The sequence below is a fragment of the Oncorhynchus gorbuscha genome, linkage group LG09, assembly GCF_021184085.1.
Source record: "Oncorhynchus gorbuscha isolate QuinsamMale2020 ecotype Even-year linkage group LG09, OgorEven_v1.0, whole genome shotgun sequence".
NCBI classification, from domain to species: domain Eukaryota; kingdom Metazoa; phylum Chordata; class Actinopteri; order Salmoniformes; family Salmonidae; genus Oncorhynchus; species Oncorhynchus gorbuscha.
Window position 1 is genome coordinate 89,626,596 of NC_060181.1, and position 26,933 is coordinate 89,653,528.

The 26,933-nt window shown below is 43.2% G+C and overlaps 1 protein-coding gene across 1 annotated transcript in view; it reads right to left on the reverse strand.

Annotated features, from left to right (window-relative positions):
• Positions 1-26,933, reverse strand: part of LOC124044244 (tensin-1-like) — a 329,213-nt gene that overhangs the window by 146,219 nt on the left and 156,061 nt on the right.

Sequence of the window (26,933 nt, forward strand, 5' to 3'; positions counted from 1 at the left end):
GCACGCGCGCACACACACACACACACACACACACACACACACACACACACACACACACACACACACACACACACACACACACACACACACACACACACACACACACACACACACACACACACACACACACACAAAGAGCTGTGAGAACCCCCTGAGCTGGCAGTGTTCCTAAATGAGCTGTGAGAACCCCCTGAGCTGGCAGTGTTCCTAAATGAGCTGTGAGAACCCCCTGAGCTGGCAGTGTTCCTAAATGAGCTGTGAGAACCCCCTGAGCTGGCAGTGTTCCTAAATGAGCTGTGAGAACCCCTGAGTCCTAAATGAGCTGTGAGAACCCCTGAGCGGGTGTTCCTAAATGAGCTGTGAGAACCCCCTGAGCCAGCAGTGTTCCTAAATGAGCTGTGAGAACCCCCTGAGCCAGCAGTGTTCCTAAATGAGCTGTGAGAACCCCCTGAGCCAGCAGTGTTCCTAAATGAGCTGTGAGAACCCCCTGAGCCGGCAGTGTTCCTAAATGAGCTGTGAGAACCCCTGAGCTGGCAGTGTTCCTAGTGTTCCTAAATGAGCTGTGAGAACCCCCTGAGCTGGCAGTGTTCCTAAATGAGCTGTGAGAACCCCCTGAGCTGGCAGTGTTCCTAAATGAGCTGTGAGAACCCCCTGAGCTGGCAGTGTTCCTAAATGAGCTGTGAGAACCCCCTGAGCCAGCAGTGTTCCTAAATGAGCTGTGAGAACCCCCTGAGCTGGCAGTGTTCCTAAATGAGCTGTGAGAAACCCCTGAGCCGGCAGTGTTCCTAAATGAGCTGTGAGACTACTCCTGATCCAGCGGGGTCCCTAAACAACCTTTGACCTCCCTCAAAGTCCTCACCACCAGCCTCCCTCCCGGACGGACATCACCCGCAGGCCAGCCAGATCGGCTCCTCCCAAATTGACTCTTTTGCTCCTTCTGTTACATGACGCACTGCATTCTGGTATTCACGAGAGACTGGGCTTCTGTGATTCTAAACAATTGGGGGGAGTGACGTGATGGAGTGATGATACTAGTCTGCTCATTCTCACTCAGTGTGGAATGTGTGTTCTCTCTTCACTCTCTCACCATTTCTCTCTCTTCTCTCTTACTCTGTCTCTCTCCTTCTCTCATTTGCACTCCCTCTCTCCATCCTCTCTCAGGTCCTTATGGCTAACAGGGTTGGTGCATGGATACAGCCACCGCATACACAGGTGAGTTAATGCTATAACCGACTGACTGCTGATGACTTCCATGTCTTCCAATCAGAGCCAAAACTATGAGACATCATCAAGATCTGTGTTTTTTCCCCACATTCTTTGTTTTCCTGTTTACAAATATCCCTAGCTTTCTCTTGTCTTGCATATTTGCATGGGTTAAAGAGATAATAAATCAGAAGGTTTAGCTGTATCAAAGGATGGGAAGGAACAGATTACATAAAAGCTGGAACTGTAAACTGTTACATTACCAGCAAAAATATTGTAATCGGATGACAGATATTTTTGAAAAACAACATGCTAACTTCTAGGATGACTTTGAAATTCAGAAAGGACTTTTGTGAGAAAAAATATTTGACACCTTTGTTTCGTCAATGACATTCAAATCAGCATTGAAAAAAGTCTCAAGTTTAAGTTTGTTCCACCTGAGCGAGTCTGACCACAAGTCAGAGAGCAATATGATGACATCAAATGTGTTTAATGGGTCGCAGGAAAAGAGCAGGAATTGGATATTGTAGGCATCCACAGATGATCCAACTTGAATAAACGCTTGGAGGTAAGGATGACAGCTGTGCTGTAGCCTACGGGCGTGGCGATAGGGATATCACTTACATTGATATCTATACTAAAGAAAAATAGAAACACAACATGTTGGTCCCATTTCTCATGCTCTGAAATAAAAGATCCCAGAAATGTTCCATATGTAAAAATGTATATCCCTGTTAGTGAGCATTTCTCCTCTGCCAAGATAACCATCCACCTGACAGGTGTGGCATATCAAAAAGATGGTTAAACATCATGATCATTATACAGGTGCACCTTGTGCTGTGGAAAATAGAAGGCCAATCTTAAATGTGCAGTTTTGTCACACAACACAATCTTAGTTTTGAGGGAGTGTGCAATTGACATGCTGACTGCAGCAATGTCCACCAGAGCTGTTGCCAGATAATTTAATGTTGATTTCTCTACCATAAGCCACCTCCAACATCGTTTTAGAGAATTTGGCAGTACGTCCAACCGGCCTCACAACCGCAGACCACGTGTAACCACGCCAGCCCAGGACTTCCACACCCCGCTTCTTCGCCTGTGGGATCGTCTGAGAACAGACACCTGGAGCGCTGATGAAACTGAGGAGTATTTATGTCTGTAATAAAGCCCCTTTGTGGGGAAAAACTCATTCTGATTGGCTGGACCTGGCTCCCAAGTGGGTGGGTCTATTGCCTCCCAGGCTGCGCCCCTGCCCAGTCATGTGAAATCCATAGATTAAGACCTTAATGAATGTATTTCAATTGACTGATTTCCATATATGAACTTTAACTCTGTAAAATCGATGATATTATTGCATGTTGAGTTGATATTTATGTAAAGTATACAGTACATAGCGCATTGATGTGAATCACACTGCTGCTCTCTCATTTAGCTGTTTGTGTTTACAGACTTTAACACGTTTAAACTGCCTATCAATCATTGCTTTTGTGACCAGTGGACAGCCAGTGAAAAATGTGCTGCTGCAACAGCTGCAAAGTGTGGATCTTAGCCTACGGAATAAAGGTTTGAGGGAGTTCCTGTGGTATTGTGCTCCACATACTGTCAAAAAAAAACATTTCAATTAACAATACCACAAGTGGGGCTTTTATTCCTTAATCTAATTTGTGCTGATTAAAAAAATATGTCCATAGGCCAAACGAACACATGCTCAAACTCGTACACTTTGATAGACTTTAAACAACTGCATATTACTCAGATATCAATGTTTCACCAATGTAAACAATAGACCTATAGTGAATGAAGCACATGGCATTCATTTTTCACATGCAAATAGCACACGTCGATAGTGCTCAAAGTAGGCCATTCCTGGAGAACAACATTTATTTTTCCATGACAACTAAATAAACAACAGATAAAGTTATTACGTCCTCTCCATAGCAGTCAACTAATAAGTCCTTAGCTGACTCAACTCCTCTCCATAGCAGTCAGCTAATAAGTCCTTAGCTGACTCAACTCCTCTCCATAGCAGTCAGCTAATAAGTCCTTAGCTGACTCAACTCCCCTCCATAGCAGTCAGCTAAAAAGTCATTAGGTGACTCAACTCCTCTCCATAACAGTCAGCTAATAAGTCCTTAGCTGACTCAACTCCTCTCCATAGCAGTCAGCTAATACGTCCTTAGCTGACTCAACTCCTCTCCATAGTAGTCAGCTAATAAGTCCTTAGGTGACTCAACTCCTCTCCATAGTAGTCAGCTAATAAGTCCTTAGGTGACTCAACTCCTCTCCATAGTAGTCAGCTAATAAGTCCTTAGGTGACTCAACTCCTCTCCATAGTAGTCAGCTAATAAGTCCTTAGGTGACTCAACTCCTCTCCATAACAGTCAGCTAATAAGTCCTTAGGTGACTCAACTCCTCTCCATAGTCAGCTAATACGTCCTTAGCTGACTCAACTCCTCTCCATAGTAGTCAGCTAATAAGTCCTTAGGTGACTCAACTCCTCTCCATAGTAGTCAGCTAATAAGTCCTTAGGTGACTCAACTCCTCTCCATAGTAGTCAGCTAATAAGTCCTTAGGTGACTCAACTCCTCTCCATAGTAGTCAGCTAATAAGTCCTTAGGTGACTCAACTCCTCTCCATAGTAGTCAGCTAATAAGTCCTTAGGTGACTCAACTCCTCTCCATAGTAGTCAGCTAATAAGTCCTTAGCTGACTCAACTCCTCTCCATAGCAGTCAGCTAATAAGTCCTTAGGTGACTCAACTCCTCTCCATAACAGTCAGCTAATAAGTCCTTAGCTGACTCAACTCCTCTCCATAGCAGTCAGCTAATAAGTCCTTAGCTGACTCAACTCCTCTCCATAGTAGTCAGCTAATAAGTCCTTAGCTGACTCAACTCCTCTCCATAGTAGTCAGCTAATAAGTCCTTAGGTGACTCAACTCCTCTCCATAGTAGTCAGCTAATAAGTCCTTAGGTGACTCAACTCCTCTCCATAGTAGTCAGCTAATAAGTCCTTAGGTGACTCAACTCCTCTCCATAGTAGTCAGCTAATAAGTCCTTAGGTGACTCAACTCCTCTCCATAGTAGTCAGCTAATAAGTCCTTAGCTGACTCAACTCCTCTCCATAGCAGTCAGCTAATAAGTCCTTAGGTGACTCAACTCCTCTCCATAGCAGTCAGCTAATAAGTCCTTAGGTGACTCAACTCCTCTCCATAGTAGTCAGCTAATAAGTCCTTAGGTGACTCAACTCCTCTCCATAGTAGTCAGCTAATAAGTCCTTAGGTGACTCAACTCCTCTCCATAGTAGTCAGCTAATAAGTCCTTAGGTGACTCAACTCCTCTCCATAGTAGTCAGCTAATAAGTCCTTAGGTGACTCAACTCCTCTCCATAGTAGTCAGCTAATAAGTCCTTAGGTGACTCAACTCCTCTCCATAGCAGTCAGCTAATAAGTCCTTTGTTTTTTGGGTTATGCTCAGCGAAAACAATTATTAATTAACTATTTATATTTCACAAGTCCTATTCTTGAAGATCAATGGGTATTGAATGAATGCCTTTGGTTTTGAATGTAACGATATAGGCTAATGGTATGACTATCTGTAGTAGAAAGCAATGCGTTAGAATAAGCCAACATAACCAACCTATAAAGTCAAATGCAACATCCTCTTATGGCCAGCTATGTAAACTGTTACATTGATTTATCCTGCAATATACATGGTTCAATTGGTAATATTAATGTTTGTCTTATTCTAATGCTTCTTAACAGGAAAGTAATCTGATAATTGAATAATGAACATGTTTCCATGTTTGAATCCAAAAGTTACATGACTTTCTTGAGTTTGGGTAATCACTAAAAGTCCTTGCTGTATACTGCAAATTATTGCTTTAGTTTTTTTAGGGACTCAGGTCAGCTCTTATTGTAAAACTAAACAGAACAATTGTCAGAACAATCCTTCATATGGCCAAGCTTCAGCTGACACAAGAAAACATAATAATTACTAGTCATCATAACACACGTTTCAGTGTTTTATAGATCATGAGTATGTACTTATTGGCAGTGCTACGTTCATTGCGAAAAAATACCTCTGGTAAGAAGAAACAGAAACAGCCATATGGCATAAACAACATGGACGACCAGCCTTAAGTGCTCCCCATGTATACAGTATGCACAGGTCTAGGAGATAGGAATATCATTACACATGGTAATAGGGCACATCAGCCAAGTATGTGCAGCTATAAACACTCTCTCCCTCATATTCCGTGACAGTCACACCAGAGCTCCACCCCAGGACTCCACCCCAGTGCTCCTCCCCAGGGCTCCACCCTAGAGCTCCACCCCAAAGCCCCACCCCAGTGCTCCTCCCCAGGGCTCCACCCCAGAGCTCCACCCCAGAGCTCCACCCCAGAGCTCCACACCAGAGCTCCACCCCAGAGCTCCAGCCCAGAGCTCCACCCCAGGGCTCCACCCCAGAGCTCCACCCCAGAGCTCTACACCAGAGCTCCACACCAGAGCTCCACCCCAGAGCTCCACCCCAGAGCTCCACCCCAGTGCTCCTCCCCAGGGCTCCACCCCAGAGCTCCACCACAGAGCTCCACCCCAGAGCTCCACCCCAGGGCTCCACCCCAGAGCTCCACCCCAGAGCTCCACACCAGAGCTCCACCCCAGAGCTCCACCCCAGAGCTCCAGCCCAGAGCTCCACCCCAGAGCTCTACACCAGAGCTCACCCTCTCAAACACACTGGAGACCACAGATATCTATTAATCTCTATTCTGTAGTGTCAGCACTATGCTACAGCTCAACACACTGTTGTTACTCACGTCCAAACTATTTTTTTGCTCCTGGACATGCAGTACTGTGCTCTCAAGTCTTCACTATGCAGCTCACTCTCACACACTGTTCCTAAAGTGACAGTCACAGAACAGTGTCTTCATGTACCAAGTTAAGGATTTATATTCTCTGGTGTGTTTCTCCTAACACACCACTAGACTAGATGTGTTTCTCCTAACACACCACTAGACTAGATGTGTTTATCCTAACACAACACTAGACAAGATGTGTTTCTCCAAACACACCACTAGACTAGATGTGTTTCTCCTAACACACCACTAGACTAGATGTGTTTATCCTAACACACCACTAGACGAGATGTGTTTCTCCTAACACACCACTAGAACTAGATGTGTTTCTCCTAACACACCACTAGACTAGATGTGTTTATCCTAACACACCACTAGAACTAGATGTGTTTCTCCTAACACACCACTAGAACTAGATGTGTTTCTCCTAACACACCACTAGACTAGATGTGTTTATCCTAACACACCACTAGAACTAGATGTGTTTCTCCTAACACACCACTAGAACTAGATGTGTTTCTCCTAACACACCACTAGAACTAGATGTGTTTCTCCTAACACACCACTAGACTAGATGTGTTTATCCTAACACACCACTAGACTAGATGTGTTTCTCCTAACACACCACTAGACTAGATGTGTTTCTCCTAACACACCACTAGACTAGATGTGTTTCTCCTAACACACCACTAGACTAGATGTGTTTATCCTAACACAACACTAGACAAGATGTGTTTCTCCTAACACACCACTAGACTAGATGTGTTTCTCCTAACACACCACTAGACTAGATGTGTTTATCCTAACACAACACTAGACAAGATGTGTTTCTCCAAACACACCACTAGACTAGATGTGTTTCTCCTAACACACCACTAGACTAGATGTGTTTATCCTAACACACCACTAGACTAGATGTGTTTCTCCTAACACACCACTAGAACTAGATGTGTTTCTCCTAACACACCACTAGACTAGATGTGTTTCTCCTAACACACCACTAGAACTAGATGTGTTTCTCCTAACACACCACTAGACTAGATGTGTTTATCCTAACACACCACTAGAACTAGATGTGTTTCTCCTAACACACCACTAGACTAGATGTGTTTCTCCTAACACACCACTAGAACTAGATGTGTTTCTCCTAACACACCACTAGAACTAGATGTGTTTCTCCTAACACACCACTAGACTAGATGTGTTTCTCCTAACACACCACTAGACTAGATGTGTTTCTCCTAACACACCACTAGACTAGATGTGTTTCTCCTAACACACCACTAGACTAGATGTGTTTATCCTAACACACCACTAGACAAGATGTGTTTCTCCTAACACACCACTAGAACTAGATGTGTTTCTCCTAACACACCACTAGAACTAGATGTGTTTCTCCTAACACACCACTAGACTAGATGTGTTTCTCCTAACACACCACTAGAACTAGATGTGTTTCTCCTAACACACCACTAGACTAGATGTGTTTCTCCTAACACACCACTAGAACTAGATGTGTTTCTCCTAACACACCACTAGAACTAGATGTGTTTCTCCTAACACACCACTAGAACTAGATGTGTTTCTCCTAACACACCACTAGACTAGATGTGTTTCTCCTAACACACCACTAGACTAGATGTGTTTCTCCTAACACACCACTAGAACTAGATGTGTTTCTCCTAACACACCACTAGAACTAGAGGTGTTTCTCCTAACACACCACTAGACTAGATGTGTTTCTCCTAACACACCACTAGACTAGATGTGTTTCTCCTAACACACCACTAGACTAGATTTCATATGTAAAATACTATGGTAATTTAAGCCCTCGTTATTCCAGCGATTTATGGTGATCTTCCCTCTGCATCTGAACAACACAACTGTGTATTAAATCACATCCCTCTCCTTCTTCTAGAGTGGATGTATTCACCGACCATGGAAAGCATGTGTATTAAATCACATCCCTCTCCTTCTTCTAGAGTGGATGTATTCACCGACCATGGAAAGCATGTGTATTAAATCACATCCCTCTCCTTCTTCTAGAGTGGATGTATTCACCGACCATGGAAAGCATGTGTATTAAATCACATCCCTCTCCTTCTTCTAGAGTGGATGTATTCACCGACCATGGAAAGCATGTGTATTAAATCACATCCCTCTCCTTCTTCTAGAGTGGATGTATTCACCGACCATGGAAAGCATGTGTATTAAATCACATCCCTCTCCTTCTTCTAGAGTGGATGTATTCACCGACCATGGAAAGCATGTGTATTAAATCACATCCCTCTCCTTCTTCTAGAGTGGATGTATTCACCGACCATGGAAAGCATGTGTATTAAATCACATCCCTCTCCTTCTTCTAGAGTGGATGTATTCACCGACCATGGAAAGCATGCACGCACAGGCTCGCGCACATACACACACACACATACACACACACACACACACACACACACACACACACACACACACACACACACACACACACACACACACACACACACACACACACACACACACACACACACACACACACACACACACACACACACACACATAGGCGAGTTACCGCCTCATCATATGTTATAAAGAGCTTTAAAAAATGCAACATACACTGTAAATCTAATTCATTATGATTACTAAGATGACATAAAATGCAAACAAGTCAAAGGTGTTTATACAGCATCATCATACTGCATATCCCAATGCATAACAGTGGGAAGACTTGTTTGAGTTTGCATGTAGGGGAACGTGCATTGCAGGACAGTCTTTGTCTCGCTAAGGATTAGAGTACATTTATACGCAGAAACGTACAGAGAGAGCAAAAAATACCACTTCCAAAGGAGAATCTCAATCCCAGACCAGCAAAAAGGTAATGCAGCCACCTAATGGTCCCAAGTGGCGCAGCGTCTCAGTGCACTAGGTGTCGCTACAGTCCCTGGTTCGAATCCAGGCTGCATCACATCCGGTCGTGATTGGAAGTCCCATTGGGCAGCGCACAATAGGCCCTGCGTCGTCTGGGTTTCTTAACTTGCCTAGTTAAATAAAGGTTAAATACATCTTTTTAAATGTTGTTTAAATGACTCGTTGGATTCCCAGAGCCAATTCCCTGGATGTGTGGGTGCTGTCCTGAAGATTCCCAGAGCCAATTCCCTGGATGTGTGGATGCTGTCCTGAAGATTCCAAGAGCCAATTGAATGGATGCTTGGATGCTGTCCTGAAGATTCCCAGAGCCAATTCCCTGGATGTGTGGATGCTGTCCTGAAGATTCCCAGAGCCAATTCCCTGGATGTGTGGATGCTGTCCTGAAGATTCCCAGAGCCAATTCCCTGTATGTTTGGGTGCTGTCCTAAAGATTCCCAGAGCCAATTCAATGGATGTTTGGGTGCTGTCCTGAAGAACATATCCCTCCACAATACATACGTGTACATGGACACACTATTACTGACAGATTCATATTTCCAATCACAATTTGTAAGTAACTTTGACTGTGAAATGGAACTGACACGTGTAACTCAGCAATAGAAGAACACAGTCTAACCAGCTCATCGTTAGTGGCAGGGATACAGGGAGAAGTCACCTAGAAAAGAACATGAAGATGTGATGCTCATTTTATATGTTACAGATTATTCATAGACACATACAGTACAGACAGTCGATACATGATTCAAACCCTTAACATTTAGCCTGTGTGATCCTGAGCCTGTTTCACACCCTTAACATTTAGCCTGTGTGATCCTGAGCCTGTTTCACATCCTTAACATTTAGCCTGTGTCCTGAGCCTCACATCCTTAGCCTGTTTTCACACCCTTAACATTTAGCCTGTGTGATCCTGAGCCTGTTTCACATCCTTAACATTTAGCCTGTGTGATCCTGAGCCTGTTTCACATCCTTAACATTTAGCCTGTGTGATCCTGAGCCTGTTTCACACCCTCAACATTTAGCCTGTGTGATCCTGAGCCTGTTTCACACCCTTAACATTTAGCCTGTGTGATCCTGAGCCTGTTTCACATCCTTAACATTTGGCCTGTGTGATCCTGAGCCTGTTTCACATCCTTAACATTTAGCCTGTGTGATCCTGAGCCTGTTTCACATCCTTAACATTTAGCCTGTGTGATCCTGAGCCTGTTTCACATCCTTAACATTTAGCCTGTGTGATCCTGAGCCTGTTTCACACCCTCAGCATTTGGCACCTGCACATTGACTCAGTACCTGTATCCCCTGTGTAAAGCCTCCTTACTGTTATTTGATTGTGTTTTTTTTGTTTTTTTTTCAACTTTAGTTTATTTTGTAAATATTTTCTTAACACTTATTTTTTCTTAAAAGCTGCATTGTTGGTTAAGGGGTTGTAGTATTCGGCGCATGTGACAGAACATTTGATTTGTTCCTTATTTAGTTTTTACTGTAGACTTCAGTATTGTGCATTTCCCAAAACTAGTACATCTAGTGAATGTCTATAATGTTGTAGGTGTTCATGGCTATATGAAATTAATAAAATGACCTTATCCTTGTGATCACAACAATTCTTAATAGAGATACAGAAAACAACCCTAAGTGATGGTGTACAGGTCCTTTGAGAATAGACAGATTGTATTGTCTGCTTTAGTGTTCCCATAGGATCATATCAGAGCTGGTTAAATAACATTTAGCCCAGGCTGAGAGGCCGGAAAAAACTAAAACAAGGAGTTAGCATTGAGTGCTTATCCAACTTCAATCTAATAACAATCTAATAACACAGTCAATTTTCAAACTGTGAAACAGTATGCAACAAGTCAACCAAAACTGCTAACTCCCAGCAGCAGTTAACTAGCTATTCTTCACCAGAAAGTCAAAGATTGTGGAGCCTACTGGAAACCATGATCTGCCAGGGTCGGTACAAACTGTTAATCCGATTAGCGCTCTGATGGCTGCTTTAATCAATCCCAGAGTTCCGAACAGAAGCACAAGGAGGTAAACAGGAAGAGGATAATAATGAGGTACTCAAATAGAATATTGAGATGAATTGTTTACACAAGATACACTGATGAGGACCAACAGCCAAACAGGACATTGTCACTGATGTTCCCTTCCTGTGAATGTGGTCCTTCTGTAGCTCAGTTGGTAGAGCATGGCACTTGTAACGCCAGGGTAGAGGGTTCGATCCCCGGGACCACCCACATGTAGAATGTATGAACACATGACTGTAAGTCGCTTTCGATAAAAGCGTCTGCTAAATGGCATATATTATTATTATTATATTAATGTCTAGCTTTCGCTAGATAGCCTTCACTTTAAAGTCATCTAAAAAGTGAAGGGGGCGGGGTCCTGCAGAGAAAAAAATGACTGCATCAAACGAGTAGTATTTTAGGCCCTCTTTTTATATCTGAATTGAAATAACTATTTAGCATATTATGTTTTCATTTTCAGACAAAACACTATTGTCAGAAAAAGCTCAATTGGAAGCAGGATACAGTTACTGTACAATGACCTTTTTCACTTGCTCATCTCTCTCTCTCTCTCTCTCTCTCTCTCTCTCTCTCTCTCTCTCTCTCTCTCTCTCTCTCTCTCTTTCTCTCTCTCTCTCTCTTTCTCTCTCTCTCTTTCTCTCTCTCTTTCTCTTTCTCTCTCTCTCTCTTTCTCTCTTTCTCTCTCTCTTTCTCTCTTTCTCTCTCTCTTTCTCTCTCTCTTTCTCTTTCTCTCTCTCTCTCTCTCTCTCTCTCTCTCTCTCTCTCTCTCTCTCTCTCTCTCTCTCTCTCTCTCTCTCTCTCTCTCTCTCTCTCTCTCTCTCTCTCTCTCTCTCTCTCTCTCTCTCTCTCTCTCTCTCTCTCTCATAACAGGGCTGTTTATGCTGGGCCACTATCTCTGAAAGGTCATCTGCTCTGGGTTAACAGAGCTGTTGACCTCTAAAAGCTCTGTCATACACAGAGACAAATCCTTGGCTAATTGTCTCTTGCAGTGTGAACAGAATACTTTTTATTTCTCGGCGAGCAGCTTTATGCCCAAGCTAAAGCTAAAGCTAGCACATTCCTTTCAATCCACAAAATAGACTAAAATGGTGCCTCTACTGCCCAGAGTCCCTAGCAAAACTCCCCCAAAAGGAAAATGGATTTGTTTAATGCAATGTATAACAAATAAATACAATGGGACAAATCGGTCACAGCAGAGTGTAAATAAAGGATTATACATCTCTAAGCCAATGCAATGGTTGATCTGCAATTCGAATATCGAGCTTGCTACTTCTTTGAAATCCAAGCAAAAGCCTCATTCAGCAAAAGCCTCAAAGTTGTTTTCACAAGGAATGGCAGCAATGACCCAACGCCTAACTCTCTCCATTGTGTCTATTTCTGATCTCTGTTTATAAATCAATGTTGTGTATTCATAAAGCTATAAATCGAACACAGAGATTTTCCAAAATGACTAAGGAATAACCTTGGCAGTAGTTGCTACAATAGGTACAACATTTGCGGTGATGTTTCACGAACGCACTTCAACATCCAAGGTTTATAAAAATTCACTCAAATGCCCTTTGGTCCCTACAACAAAGTGATCCCAAGATCAACAGGATGTCATCAGGCTAGCAAAACACTTGAGATTGACAGTGTGACTATACGGCTAACACATGTTATTGGGAGAACATACAGTTAAAGTCAGAAGTTTAGATACACCTAGGTTGGAGTCATTAAAAATTGTTTTTCAACCACTCCACAAATTTCTTGTTAACAAACTATAGTTTTGGCAAGTCGGTTAGGACATCTACTTTGTACATGACGCAAGACATTTTCCCAACAATTGTTTACAGACTATTTCAACTATAATTCACTGTATCACAAATTCTGTGGGACAAAAATGTACATACACTAAGCCTTTAAACAGCTTGGAAAATTACAGAAAATGATGTCATAGCTTTAGAAGCTTCTGATAGGCTAATTGACATCATTTGAGTCAATTGGAGGTCTACCTGTGGATGTATTTCAAGGCCCACCTTCAAACTCAGTGCCTCTTTTCTTGACATCATGGGAAAGTCAAAAGAAAGCGAAGACATCAGAATTCTTTTTAGTCCCCCAAAAGTCTGGGTCATCCTTGGGAGCAATTTCCAAAGGCCTGAAGGTACCACGTTCTTCTGTACAAACAATAGTACGCAAGTATAAACACCATGGGACCACGTAGCCGTCATACCGCTCAGGAAGGAGACGCGTTCTGTTTCCTAGAGATGAACGTACTTTGGTGCGAAAAGTATAAATCAAACCCAGAACAACAGCAAAGGACCTTGTGAAGATGCTGGAGGAAACAGGTATAAAAGTATCTATATCCACAGTAAAACGAGTCCTATATCGACATAACCTGAAATGCCGCTCAGCAAGGAAGAAGCCACTGCTCCAAAACCGCCATAAAAAAGACAGACTACGGTTTGCAACTGCACATGGGGACAAAGATCTTACTTTTTGGAGAAATGTCCACTGGTCTGATGAAAGAAAAATAGACCTGTTTGGCCATAATGACCATCATTATGTTAGGAGGAAAAAGGGGGAGGCTTGCAAGCCGAAAAACATCATCCCAACCGTGAAGCATGGGGGTGGCAGCATCATGTTGTGGGGGTGCTTTGCTGCAGGAGGGACTGGTGCACTTTACAAAATAGATGGTGCATCATGAGGAAGGAAAATTATGTGAATGTATTGAAGCAAAATCTCAAGACATCAGTCAGGAAGTAAAAGCTTGGTCACAAATGGATCTTCCAAATGGACAATGACCCCAAGCATACTTCCAAAATTGTGGCAAAACGGCTTAAGGACAACAACGTCAAGGTATTGGAGTGGCCATCACAAAGCCCTGACCTCAATCCTATAGAAAATGTGTGGGCAGAACTGAAAAAGCGTGTGCAAGCAAAGAGGCCTACAAACCTGACTCAGTTCCACCAGCTCTGTCTGGAGGAATGGGTCAAAATTCACCCAACCTATTGTGGGAAGCCTGTGGAAGGCTACCCTAAACGTTTGACTAAGTTAAACCATTTAAAAGCAACACTACCAAATAGTAATAGAGTGTATGTAAACTTCTGACCCACTGGGAATGTGATGACATAAATAAAAGCAGAAATAAATCATTCTCTCTACTATTATTCTGACATTTCACATTCTTAAAATAAAGTGGTGATCCTAACTGACCCAAGACAGGGAATTTTTTAAATTATTAATTGTCACAAATTGTGAGAAACTGAGTTTAATTGTATTTGGCTAAGGTGCATGTAAACTTCCGACTTCAACTCTACATGCTGTACTAGACTGTGGAATGGCATCTGTGGTTGTAGCAAGCTGTGGTTGAAGTAAGCTGTGGTTGTAGCAAGCTGTGGTTGAAGTAAGCTGTGGTTGTAGCAAGCTGTGGTTGTAGCAAGCTGTGGTTGAAGTAAGATGGAAGCCATTGGGGTGTTTGCGTTGGCGAATTGGATTCACAAGGTTATATAGGATGCATGAGTCACATTGGTTATTCAAAGACTGTCATTTTGGTGGCTGTTACTCAAACCCCTGATGGAATAGAGGAATGTGGACTGTAAACAGGAAAGCATTGTTATCTGATACCAATGAATAAGCTACATGGGAGGACATCAACAAAAGGTGCATAGTAGTAAGTTGAGAATGTATTGAATATATCATTTGTAGGAAACTGTTTCAATCCCGTGTAAACCAAATGACAATGTATCTCTCTGACTAATGACTGACTGGCTCTATCCAGATAAATGTCGTCTCATGAGGACAGCTCCACTGAGAAAAGCTGAAGTTATTATATAGTGGTGCTTTAGTGAATTGACAAAGTATCTCTGTCTGGTTCAAGTTTCCAGACTTTTACCGTCCTCTCATCACTCCACCCATGCCTGCCCAATCTGTACCCTCCAACCAACCCCCCTGGTCACTCCACACTGACAGCTGTCCCTTACCCCACCACCTCCATGCCTCTCGGCTCATCCAGGGGCTCCAGGGGGTCTGACAAGTATATGAGCCCAGTTGAGTTGCATTCTCCTTGGGCCTGGCTCATTTCAACACCTGGCCCCCATTTCACCCCCAGGCTCCTGTTGCTGACAGCTAAGTCCACCTGAAATCAATAACCACTCTCAACACGTTTCCATTTGCCCCGCACTCCTCCATGACCCTCCCTTAAGTGAGGAATTTCTAAGGTTGGATTGGTATAGAGGATGTGTTTATCGAGGTTGGATTGGTATAGGGGATGTGTTTATCGAGGTTGGATTGGTATAGGGGAAGTGTTTATCGAGGTTGGATTGGTATAGAGGATGTGTTTATCGTGGTTGGATTGGTATAGGGGATGTGTTTATCGTGGTTGGATTGGTATAGGGGATGTGTTTATCGAGGTTGGATTGGTATAGGGGATGTGTTTATCGAGGTTGGATTGGTATAGGGGAAGTGTTTATCGAGGTTGGATTGGTATAGAGGATGTGTTTATCGAGGTTGGATTGGTATAGAGGATGTGTTTATCGAGGTTGGATTGGTATAGAGGATGTGTTTATCGAGGTTGGATTGGTATAGGGGATGTGTTTATCGAGGTTGGATTGGTATAGAGGATGTGTTTATTGAGGTTGGATTGGTATAGAGGATGTGTTTATCGAGGTTGGATTGGTATAGAGGATGTGTTTATCGAGGTTGGATTGGTATAGGGGATGTGTTTATCGAGGTTGGATTGGTATAGGGGATGTGTTTATCGAGGTTGTCGTCAAGGGCACACATGCCGATGCTGGTGGGGGAATGGAATGGAAAGTGTTCCTCGGGATTGGTTCACAAATGATTAACATTTGACAAGTGGGTTAGAGTATCAGAGTAGATGCTGTATACTGAGGATGACCAAGGCTAAGGGCTACGGCTACTCGCAGGGTCAACTGTTCTAATAGTCAGGTCAGTCTATTCAACGTGCACTAGAATTCCTGTGTGACAAAACAGTAAAGTTCAGTGACCTCCCTCAGCATGCATGAAACATGAAGCGACAAACAGCCAGTGCATGTATTTTCTGAATGTCATGGACATTAACATAGCTGTAGGCGGAGAAGCCATAGACTTAATTAGTGAGGATTTGTGGCGAAAGACAAGAAAAAAAAGGTACAACAACTGACACAAAACTTAAAGGGCAAACTGGTCTTTTCAAACAGTCCCTACAGCCAAGAGCTGACAATTCCAAAGCCAGACTCCAGTGTGTATGAATTCAAATGGGATGACGACATTTGGCCTGATAATCGTGTAAACATGTAATCCCCCTTGACCCCATCAGGCTCCTACTTGACCCCTTCGAGGGTTCCTAGTTGGCCACAATAACGAGACCCCACAGTAGATCCAGACAGAACGTAGGAGATCTACCCACACAAGAATAACTCAGATTCTACCCAAGATTCTACCCATTTCCTTGGAGATGAACTGTAGGCTTTAAGGGACCACTAACACACAGTTTAGCATTAGAGTCCGGTAGTATGGCAGGTGGTCAAAGTCTAGCCCTTGTTAAAACACAGACACTGTTCATTTAGAGAAGGATCAGGTAACCTAACGATGGGCCCACCGCAGGTCAAACCCAGGGCAACCACACTGATAAAATAGTACACTGACGCTCATTCTAGAAAAACTGGAAGTATGTAAGTGCAGGACAGAGACACTAATGAAGAGAGGGAGGTGTTAATAGATTTGGAGGTGTAGAAATGCTAGGTGTGACATAGAGAGGAGCAGGTGAGCCTCAGTGAACACAAAACATTGTTAATTGAGTGGTTCCCCTTTCTCTCTCTCTCTCTCTCTCTCTGGTGTCATGGATTCCCCTGGTGCTGCTGCTCATTCCATGCACCAGCTCCATCATTCTACGTCACTCACTGCTAGGCGTCACTGAACTGTCTAATTAAGCACACCTGGTTCCCATTTCCCCTGATTTCTAATTGTATATACGTGCCCTCTGTTCCCCAGTGTCCTGGTTGGTTATTGTTCCCATGTCTGTTGGTATTGTGAGCACCTGTGCTTTGTTGTTTCAGCTTTGATAACCTCGTTATTACGGGTCTCGTCCCGTGTATTGTTGTGCAGTTGTTATTACGGGTCTCTATTGTTGTGCACTTGTTATTACGAGTCTCTATTGTTGTGCACTTGTTATTACGGGTCTCTATTGTTGTGCACTTGTTATTACGGGTCTCTATTGTTGTGCATTTGTTATTACGGGTCACATCCCGTGTTGTGTATTGCGGGTCTCTTCCCGTGTTGTGTATTATGGGTCTCTTCCCGTGTTGTGTAATTACGGGTCTCGCCCCCTGTAGTGTATTGAGGGTCTCGCCCCGTGTTGTGTATTACGGGTCTCGCCCCGTGTAGTGTATTACGGGTCTCGCCCCCTGTAGTGTATTGAGGGTCTCGCCCCATGTTGTGTATTACGGGTCTCTTCCTGTGTAGTGTATTACGGGTCTCTTCCTGTGTTGTGTATTACGGGTCTCTTCCCGTGTTGTGTATTACGGGTCTCTTCCTGTGTTGTGTATTACGGGTCTCTTCCCGTGTTGTGTATTACGGGTCTCTTCCTGTGTTGTGTATTACGGGTCTCTTCCCGTGTTGTGTATTACGGGTCTCTTCCCGTGTAGTGTATTACGGGTCTCTTCCCGTGTTGTGTATTACGGGTCTCTTCCCGTGTTGTGTATTACGGGTCTCTTCCTGTGTTGTGTATTACGGGTCTCTTCCTGTGTAGTGTATTACGGGTCTCTTCCTGTGTAGTGTATTACGGGTCTCTTCCCGTGTAGTGTATTACGGGTCTCTTCCTGTGTAGTGTATTACGGGTCTCTTCCTGTGTTGTGTATTACGAGTCTCTTCCTGTGTAGTGTATTACGGGTCTCTTCCTGTGTAGTGTATTACGGGTCTCTTCCTGTGTAGTGTATTACGGGTCTCTTCCTGTGTAGTGTATTACGGGTCTCTTCCCGTGTTGTGTATTACGGGTCTCTTCCCGTGTAGTGTATTACGGGTCTCGCCCCCGTGTTGTGTATTACGGGTCTCTTCCTGTGTAGTGTATTACGGGTCTCTTCCTGTGTAGTGTATTACGGGTCTCTTCCTGTGTAGTGTATTACGGGTCTCGCCCCCGTGTTGTGTATTACGGGTCTCTTCCCGTGTTGTGTATTACGGGTCTCTTCCCGTGTTGTGTATTACGGGTCTCTTCCTGTGTAGTGTATTACGGGTTTCGCCCCTGTGTTGTGTATTACGGGTCTCGCCCCCGTGTTGTGTATTATGGGTCTCACCCAGTGTATTTATTAGAGGTTTAACCTCATACTTTTGTTTGGGTTACATCCCTGTGTTTTTGTATAAGTGTTTGTTTTGGGCTTCATCCCGTGCCCTTCATGGCATATTGTATATTTTGGGTGGAGTATTAAAACCCCCTATTACGTATTTCTGCGCCTGTCTCCCATAATTTATATAATGTGACATCTGGTAGCATTCTATCACAACAATTTAATGCTTGTAAGGATTTGGGTTACAGTATGCAAGTCAAGTGGAGGATACAAGTACTGTATTTCCAGAGAGGGGGACAAAAGCTTTGCAGACCCCTCTAGTAAGCATTGGGGAACAACATAAAGCCTTTGTCAGTGCTCAGTGCGTGGGAGCAGGGACAGCCATGAATGTGTGTTGATGCTATCAGAGTGTACAAACCAGTGTAATATAATAAAGGGTAATTGTGTTGTTGCATTCTGTACATGCTTTTGTTAATTACATTAAACCAAGGTCCATTTCCCCCAGATGAAAATCTATGGAAAATGACCTTGTCAGTACTTGATATATCGTCTTTCTTACAGTGGAGTATTGACACGCATAGCCTTATGTTCAGCTACTACAAATAAACAGTACACAGTACAGAAAAAATTGTGTTATCTAGAACCTAAAAGGGTTCTTTGGCCCATAGGATAACCTTTTTGAGGAACTAGTTTTGTTTCCATATAGAACCCTTTTCAAAGAGGGTTCTACCTGGAACCAAAAATAAGTATCGTCTGGGGACAGCTTGACACCTTAATAAGCTCATTTCCTGATGACGGCTCACCACTCGTAGTACTTCAACCTCCCGAAGTCTGCCTTTGATTAATTTCGTTCCAACTCTCACTTTCCCCTCCTTTGCCTTCACCCTTTCACAGTCCCCTCACACTCACAAGGCAGGCAATATGCTTGATCTCATCTTTACTGGAAGCTGCTCACCTACTCATTTCATTGCAACCACCCTTCAGGTCTCTGATCACGACTCTTGTTTCTGTTTCCTTTTCGACCTCCACTACTCATTCACTCAGTCTATTGATTTGACTGGTCTCACTCATACAGAACTACCCTACGCCTTGACCTCTTTCTCCCCTTTCTCTCCAGATGACATCCTGTGATTAGTGAGGTCTGGCTGCCTAACAACTTGCCCGCTCGACTCCATCCCCTCCTCCCTTCTCCAGACCATGTCTGGAGGCCTTCTCTCATTCCTCAGTTCCCTCATCAACTCATCCCTGACAACTGGCAGACCTCTGACTTCAAAATGGCCCGAGGCGTTCCCCTCCTCAAGAATTCAACAGTTGACTAAACTGACGTCAAAAACTAGAGACCTGTATCCCTTTCTTTTCTTTTCAATACTCTTGAGCGTGCTGTCTCTGATCAACTCTCTCGCTATCTCTCTCAGAACGATCTTCTTGACCCTAACCAGGGCGGTTAGACCCCTTCAAGACGGCTCACTCAACAGAGACCACTCTTCTCTGTATCACAGAGGCTCTCCACACGGGCAAAGCTGACTCTCTCCTCTCTTCTCATCCTCCTAGATCTATCCGCTGCCTTCAACACTATGACACTTCTATGCTCGCTTCAAGGCAAATAACACTGAAACATGTATGAGAGCAACAGCTGCTCTGGAAGACTGTGTGATCACGCTATCCGCAACCGATGTGAGTAAGACCTTTAAAGAGGTCAACATTCACAACGCCCCTGAGCCAGACGGACTACCAGGACGTGTACTGGGAGCATGCACTGACCAACTGGCAAGTGTCTTCACTGACATTTTCAACCTCTCCCTGTCCGAGTCTGTAAAACCAACATGTTTTAAGCAGACCACCATAGTGCCTGTGCTCAAGAACACTGCCTAAATGACTACCGACCAGTAGCACTCATGTCTGTAGCCATGAAGTGCTTTGATAGGCTGGTCATGGCTCACATCAACACCATTATCCCAGAAACCCTAGACCCACTCCAATTTGCATACCGCCCCAACAGATCCACCGATGATGCAATCTCTATTGCACTCCACACTGCCCTTTCCCACCTGGACAAAAAGAAGACCTATGTGAGAATGCTATTCATTGACTACAGCTCATCGTTCAACACTAGGGTGCCCTCAAAGCTCATCAATAAGTTAAGGACCCTGGGACTAAACACCTCCCTCTGCAACTGGATCCTGGACTTCCTGACAGGCCGCCCCAAGGTGGTAACGGTTGGTAACAACACATCCGCCACGCTGATCCTCAACACAGGGTACCCTCAGGGGTGCGTGCTCAGTCCCCTCATGTGCTCCCTGTTCACTCATGACTGCACGGCCAGACACAACTCCAAAACCATCATTAAGTTTGCAGATGAAACAACAGTTATTTACGATATCAAACAAGATAATATAAATCATAAGACTGTTATGTATATTATTCTGTATATCAAATTATATATACATAACTTAATTTCCTTAATGGTGCCTGATCACTGACAACGACGAGACAGCCTATAGGGAGGAGGTCAGAGCTTCAATTTTCTTTGTGTCCACATCACCAACAAACAAACATGGTCCAAGCACACCAAGACAGTCGTGAACAGGGCACAACAAAACATATTCCCCGTCAGGAGACTGGGAAGATGTGTCATGCATGGGTCCTCAGATCCTCAAAAGGTTCTACAGCTGCAACATTGAGAGCATCCCTACTTGATATGGCAACTGCTCGGCCTCCGACCACAAGGCACTACAGAGTGTAGTGCGAATGGCCCAGTACATCACTGGGGCCAAGCTTCCTGCCATGCAATGGTGCAACAGCCCTGAAGCTAGGATGCCCATCTTCCAAAAACATCTGAAACCCTACCTCTTCAAACAGTATCTTGTATAGTCTTCCTCCTCACCTATAATATTTTTTTTATTATAACAATAATACTGACTCTATTGATAGCTATGTTATTGAGGAAAAAAAATATTTTCTATGCCTGTGAAATGTGGTAAATGAGTGAGGAGGTGTGGAGTCAGGCGCAGAGAGCAAAAGATGTGGGAAAAAACACGCTTTAATGTCCCGGAAACATAACATGAACAAAAGTAGGAAAACAAATGATCAGAAATATAAACGGACAGCATGAAACCCAAATACAAACGAAAATACACTCAAACAACAAAACAGACGAACAAGCCCGCACGAAACAGAAGCGGGCTGAACAAACTATATATAACCCTACCCTAACAACCAAACAAGAAACAGGTGATACCAATTAGACAGAACTAAAGGGACACAGTATAACGGATCGGCGATAGCTAGTAGACCGGCGACGACGACCGCCGAGCGCCACCCGAACAAGAAGGGGAGTCACCTTCGGTAACCTAGCTATCCCTAGAGTCACCTTCCCACCTAGCTATCTTAAAATGAATGCAGTAACTGTAAGTCGCTCTGGATAAGAGTGTCTGCTAAATGACTAAAATGTCAAATGAAGTACCTGATTGTCGTTACAGGAAGTAATACGGCCAATCGGATTAATTGATTCAACAAAACAGTTTAGAATTGTTCTGTTTTGGTTGATGACTTGGGATAATGGTTTTGCATGCATTTATAATCCAGCAGCCTGAAGAGGTCAAAGAAAAGCTAAAATAAGCAATACTTTTCCCACAAATTGATTGATTGATTGTGGCAGTGTGACAGGAGATCTGATACCATTACAATGCAATGAATTGAACGTGTTGGGGCAGGTATATTTCCACAGTGGAAAGGAGAAGAGGGCGCATCACCCTTCAAACCTCTGGCACTGGCATAAACGCAAGGCTGCTCCTGAGTGCTTTAATGTTTGTCCAGACCCAATACATCCGTGCATCTGGCAAGCCCTCGTAGAAATATTCAGCGTGAAAGTTAAATGTACTTGCCGTAACCAATAACAGAGGGCTTTCCGTAGTCGGCATATTTGAGCATGCCAAACTCTGCGTTAGTACGAAAATATTGGGTATAAACAATGAGAGAGGAATGAAGTGGATCACTGGTCCAAGTGGCCGTGCCCATTCCCCCTTCAGAACATGCCGTCTGAGCGACAGCTATGCGCTCCTTTCTCTTTTTTCTTTCAGTGTGAAATGTGGAACATCTTCAGCTGACTGCCAAGCTCTGCTCCATCCCACACTGACTCCATAACACTGTTCCCTGTCTCAATAAAACACCTGTCAGCGCTTCGTAACACCTTTCACTGCTTCATAACATCTCACTGCTTCATAACACCTTTCACTGCTTCATAACATCTCACTGCTTCATAACATCTCACTGCTTCATAACATCTCACTGCTTCATAACATCTTTCACTGCTTCATAACATCTCACTGCTTCATAACATCTCACTGCTTCATAACATCTCACTGCTTCATAACACCTTTCACTGCTTCATAACATCTCACTGCTTCATAACATCTCACTGCTTCATAACATCTCACTGCTTCATAACATCTCACTGCTTCATAACATCTCACTGCTTCATAACATCTCACTGCTTCATAACACCTTTCACTGCTTCATAACATCTCACTGCTTCATAACATCTCACTGCTTCATAACATCTCACTGCTTCATAACACCTTTCACTGCTTCATAACATCTCACTGCTTCATAACATCTCACTGCTTCATAACACCTTTCACTGCTTCATAACATCTCACTGCTTCATAACATCTCACTGCTTCATAACATCTCACTGCTTCATAATGCTATATATAATGCTATATAACATCTTTCACTGCTTCATAACAGGCTTCATAATGCTATATAACATATTTCACTGCTTCATAATGCTATATAACATATCTCACTGCTTCATAACATCTCACTGCTTCATAATGCTATATATAATGCTATATAACATCTTTCACTGCTTCATAACAGGCTTCATAATGCTATATAACATATTTCACTGCTTCATAACATGTTTCATAATGCTATGTAACATATTCCACTGTTTCATAATGCTATATAACATATTTCACTGCTTCATAATGCTATATAACATATCTCACTGCTTCATAACATGTTTCATAATGCTATGTAACATATTCCACTGTTTCATAATGCTATATAACATATTTCACTGCTTCATAATGCTATATAACATATTTCACTGCTTCATAATGCTATATAGCATCTTTCACTGCTTCATAATGCTATATAACATATTTCACTGCTTCATAATGCTATATAGCATCTTTCACTGCTTCATAACATGTTTCATAATGCTATATAACATATTCCACTGTTTCATAATGCTATATAACATATTCCACTGTTTCATAACATGTTTCATAATGCTATATAACATATTTCACTGCTTCATAATGCTATATAACATATCTCACTGCTTCATAACATGTTTCATAATGCTATGTAACATATTCCACTGTTTCATAATGCTATATAACATATTTCACTGCTTCATAATGCTATATAACATATTTCACTGCTTCATAATGCTATATAGCATCTTTCACTGCTTCATAATGCTATATAACATATTTCACTGCTTCATAATGCTATATAGCATCTTTCACTGCTTCTTAACATGTTTCATAATGCTATATAACATATCTCACTGCTTCATAACATGTTTCATAATGCTATATAACATATCTCATTGCTTCATAACATACCTTACTGCATTATAACATATCTCAGTGTTTCACAATGTCCAATAATGCTTTGTAATATCTCATCTTCAGTGCATTAATTAGAACTCAAAAGAGTATGTAATGAATATGACACTGAAGGGCCAGGTGAGGGGGTGAATGTGAACAATATATTGTTGTCTGGAGGGAACAGGGGTGAAAGAGGGGGATGAAATACAGCAGACTTTGACACTCTAAATCCCTACCATGTTCATTCTCCCCGGTGAGGAGTGGCCTGCTTGGTCTTCAACAGGACTGGAGCGGTCCTCTGGTTCTTCAACAGGACTGGAGCGGGCAGCTGGGTCTTCAACAGGACTGGAGCGGCCAGCTGGGTCTTCAACAGGACTGGAGCGGGCAGCTAGGTCTTCAACAGGACTGGAGCGGGCAGCTGGGTCTTCAACAGGACTGGAACGGCCAGCTGGGTCTTCAACAGGACTGGAGTGGCCAGCTGGGATTTCAAGAGGACTGGGGAGGCCAGCTGGGTCTTCAACACGACTGGAGCGTCCCGCTTGGTCTTCAACAGAACTGGAGCGGCCAGCTGGGTCTTCAACAGGACTGGAGCGGGTAGCTGGGTCTTCAACAGGACTGGAGCGGGCAGCTGGGTCTTCAACAGAACTGGAGCGGGCAGCTGGGTCTTCAACAGGACTGGAGCGGGCAGCTGGGTCTTCAACAGGACTGGAGCGGCCAGCTGGGTCTTCAACAGGACTGGAGCGGGCAGCTAGGTCTTCAACAGGACTGGAGCGGGCAGCTGGGTCTTCAACAGGACTCGATCGGCCAGCTGGGTCTTCAACAGAACTGAAGCTGCCAGCTGGGTGTTCAACATAACTGGAGCGGCCAGCTGGGTCTTCAACAGAACCTGTTCATTCTCACTCCATCCTTGTTTGGCAGAGCTACTGTCACATGGCCGAGAGAAGCTTTGCCTTCTTCCTTTTCTTACTGCTCACAGCGAGGTCACACTTTCTCCAGAATCTTCAAGATGCCGTGCAGGTTTCAGTCATATTTACCAGTGAGGTGAAATACTGTACAGCATACCCCTGTTTAATTGTTTGGCTAATGGTCAATCATTGAGATCCCGTGGAGACCGTGAAAGAGGGGAAAAGGGAGGCAGAGAGAAGGATAGCAAGGAAGGATGACTGACCGAAGGAGTTGGCAAGACAGCAAAAACTGATCTGGGACCAGGCTAAGAAGGCAGCACCACTACGAATAACATAGGGGAAGCAGTGATCCAAGTGAAAAGTTCATCTACAATCACCATGCAGACTCAGGTGTACGAGGGTAATAAATGACTAGCAATTATACAAAACCAGAGTCACAAGTTATCTGAACAAGACTAAGCAATGGAAGAAGATAATGCCCATATGAAACGTATCGTGACAGTCAAAATATGTTTAAGTCTGTAGAAAAATGAGTTGAACACATTCTATATCAGTGTTGACATGGCACCATTAGGAAGAATTGCCTAGATTATTCACCTTTAGTTACTTTGTACTGATGTACAGTACTATACATCCATTTGACTGGTGACTGCCTAATTCAAGTCCAGGACGACGGGAGTTCTTAGCTTTCTCAGGGAGCTGTGACAGGCTGAGACAGGCTAGCACGCATGGACAGGCAGTCTGACTGGCATTTAACACATTAGTGGAGAAGAGTGATGGGGCAACAGAAAGCACGTTCGTATGGCGGTGGGTTCGTTTGGTGCTTCAGGTCTAGTTTGGGAGACGTGGCGACAGCAGACTAACTGACACGCATCATGAGTTATCTATCTGTGGTGACTAAGAGGTCTGTGGTATGATAGATGGGTCTCTGTCTTTCTCTCTCTCCCTCATATTTATTTTTAAATGTTTTATTTTTTGCCTTTACCTCCCTTATCTCACCTCATTTGCTCACATTGTATATAGACACATTTTTCTACTGTATTATTGACTGTATGTTTGATTTACACCATGTGTAACTGTGTTGTTGTAAGTGTCGAACTGCTTTGCTTTATCTTGGCCAGGTCTCAGTTGTAAATGAGAACTTGTTCTCAACTAGCCTTCCTGGTTAAATAAAGGTAAAATAAAAAAATATAAAAAATATAGACATGAATGTGCCGCACAACTAGCATATGCACATATACATACACAGTACATGGTGAATAAGTACACACACAAACACACAAACACTTATAACCTCAATCTGTTTTGAGGAACAGATGATCCTCAGTGAACATTGAATTCACCACAAATAGCTCATAGAGTGTTACCTGTGTACCTGTGTGGTCCTGTGTAGCTCAGTTGGTAGAGCATGGCGCTTGTAACGCCAGGGTAGTGGGTTCGATCCCCGGGACCACCCATACGTAGAATGTATGCACACATGACTGTAAGTCGCTTTGGATAAAAGCGTCTGCTAAATGGCATATATTATTATTATTATTATTATTACCTTCAACATCCTTGTGATTGTCTCTTTACGGACGGTTTGCAGACAACACAGAACACATGTATGCTACACAGACAAACATACACACTCACTCAGGGACACACATACATACATACAGACAGACATGCAAACACGCCATAAATCATGCCTGCCTGTACACTAAATGACTAATGCTCTTATCGACTTCTTTATAACATGTTTTAACCTGTTTGCCCCTGTACAGATGTAGGATCTTAATTTGAGCCAGTTTTCTACAATAGGAAAATAATTCTGCAACAAGAGGAAATGGGAATTATAATGAATGGACATTTTTGTAGGTGTTGATATAGTTTTGGTTAAGGGAAATCAGTCTACAATGTCAAACTCAAGAAGCCTTTTTAAACCTCAAATACATTGCATGTTTTAAATTCCCTACATCGCTTGAAGGTTATCCTGCAACAGGGTGATCAGATTAAGATCCTACATCTGTAGGTAAATCATAAAAATTGCATGACCTTGAAGCAAAACGTGACAATATATTGCAGCGGAACGTGAGGGCAAGAGTTTAAGTCAACCTCAGTTCTCTGTGCAAGATCAGTTCACTGCTGCCCTCCGGCTAGA